Source organism: Hydra vulgaris, chromosome 15, assembly GCF_038396675.1.
Source record: "Hydra vulgaris chromosome 15, alternate assembly HydraT2T_AEP".
NCBI lineage: Eukaryota > Metazoa > Cnidaria > Hydrozoa > Anthoathecata > Hydridae > Hydra > Hydra vulgaris.
Window position 1 is genome coordinate 49,755,064 of NC_088934.1, and position 2,949 is coordinate 49,758,012.

Below are 2,949 nucleotides of genomic sequence, written 5' to 3' on the forward strand. Positions count from 1 at the left end.
ACCACATGAAGGTTAGTCAGAGCTGTCTATCAAAAATTTTATACAAGTTTTATTATCTGCGATACCTTTTTGCAAGTCACAACACCTGCAATATCTATTGTGCAAGTTTCATCACTTGCGATACCTTTTTGCAAGTCACAACACCTGCAATATCTTTTTTGGTATTGTTAAATATAAAAATTATGAAAATAGTACACATTAAGACTATCAGCAAATAACACACATTAAGATTAAAAAAGTATTAATTCTCCTGAAACAACATCAGCAGCAAGCTGGAATTTTTTTTGCAATAATCAACAGCTTCAGAATCCGTTTCATCTTGTTGCCAGTAAGAAATAGTATAAATTCTGTTTTGCAACCTTTTCTTTACTTTTTCTACTCTGCCATTATACATGACAGACTTAAATTGTTCAGTATCATACCATTCATAGCATAACTTTGAACAAACAATTCTCTCAGACATAACATCATCTAAGTCATCAAGTTGTTTTGTAATTAATTGATTATACAAATTCCTTATTTGGCTGAAAGTAAGTAACTTCAGTTTTCGTTCTAACTTTCTTTTTTCTTTTTGACAATACCTTCAAAAAAATATATACATATGATTAAAATAATAACTAACTTTATTTTACAAGTAAATTTATTGAAGTTAATGCTCAAGGATAGAAATAATGAAAACCTTTTTCTTTATCAATATCCATAGTTATATGTAATTTCTACATAGAATATAAAAAAAGAATTCAATATACCAGATATAAAATGAAATTAAATATTAATGTAATAATTTAAAAAATATTATTGTTATATTAATAACTTTATCGTTAATAATATTATCATTAATAATACAATTATTAGAATTAATAGAATTAATACAAATTAATAACTTGTCTTTTTTACTTAACAACATTACAATTGTGAGTTTAACTATAATCATTATATTTATAACTTACAATTGTAATTGATTGTCCATTATAATAATAGACCATAAATCATATCATAATTCATCATTAAATTGTGTATTGGTAACAACGTATACATTATTACTAATAAATTACTAGTAATAATGTATAGTAATTATAAATAATGTATTACATTATTATAATGTATATTAATAATCATTACTAATAATATTAATATTAATAATTTATAAATTATTATAGTGTACATTATTTAATATCATTAATAATAATGATTATTACATCATTTAATTAATGCATAATTAGGGTTAGGACTATTGTAATTGTAATGAAAACAATAACAGTACAATAATTATCGTTATCGTATTAACTTAGTTTAGAAACAATAACAATATTTATGATTTACAACTATTGTAATTCTGTAATACAATAACAATAAATATTGTATTGCAGTTTATCTTTATAAAACAATAGCAATATCTGAAAAAAAAATGTATTGTAATGACCCACTACAATAACAATAAATATTGTATTGTAATTCGTCTTTGTAATACAATAACAATAAAAGTTATTTTAGTGTCAAAATTTAATAAATGTTTTAATAGTCCAGTTGCCGGAATAGTTTTCTTTAAGTTTAATAATTACAGAATATTTTACAATAATAAACAACAGAATGCTCATCAAATTGCCCACAAATGCAAAGTCCAGTTACTTTCGTGTTCGGCGCGTATAAATATTCCCAGTGGGCACGGAACGTAAAAAAGACACCTTTTAAACGTCTTTTGAACGATTTGGACGTCTTTTCAATGTTCAAAAGACGTCTTTTTTAGGTCCCGTGCTTAATGGGTTGACACAATGAAAACTGGCTTTATTAAACAGTTGATGCAATGTTTTGATGCTCGACTCTTATTTGCTGTTTTTTTCAGATGAATCTTTAAAGAATCAAAATCACTTATGTCTTTAGAGAATAAAAGTGAAATTAGTTTTTAATACTCTAATACTGGAAACGTCTTTCCAGCCAACATAGCTCCAACACCTGCAATCGCAATTTTCAATACATCTTCCAGAACATGACATTAATGTACAAACACAATCAACAATAGCTGGATTTTTTTCAACTGATTTAGCTACTAGCTTTTCCTGAAGAACTGAGAACCACCATAGCATTACCAACGTAGTCAAAAAAATCAAAAATTAAATTTCTGCGGCTTTTTGTACCATTATAGCTCATGTATATAGCATACAACTCTAAAATATTCCACATAGGACCACTATTACTGTTCATAGTAGAGATAACAACAGTAAAACCTTTATCTTCTTTAATTAAAACACTAACAACCCCTTTGTTCAGCACACTTTTAACATTTTGAGCGGTCATAAAGTTTGTGTAGCATGTAGAGTAGCGCTTGCTATCTTCGAATATTTTAATCTGCAAACAACATAAATAAATTAAAAACTACACTCTTTTTATTTGGTACGGGTTAATTATCAAAAGAACATTTACGAACGTATGCCTTACGTAATAGCACCAATAAAATACCATGAGCGGAAACTAAAAACCTTAATGCTATGAAATTATCCTGAATTAACAATTTAAAATTCGGAAAATTTCTAATAAAACTATTTATAAGTAAAGTCTTGTATTGTAAAAAGTGTATACCAAAACTTCTATAGAATTTCATTAATTATATTAGTTGCAATTTGTATAATATTTTATTAAATAAAATCTTCTTAAATATTGTGTGGTTCATTCTCGGGTACAACCGATTTTACCCGATTCAAAAAATATTTTATGTTGAATTAGTATTTACACGATACTAATTCTACTTAGTATTTACACAATAAACGCTTAATTAACTAAAATTTTAAACTTTGTTAAGTCTAAAATTACATTTTAACTTTAATTTTAGACAGCCCATTTCTTTTCAGCCAACTAGTACAAATTAGTTTTTTTATTGTTTTATAGTCATGGTTTTTTATTACGTAAAAAATAATTCTTCCGCGATAGAATTGACACGGAATTCCGTGTCAA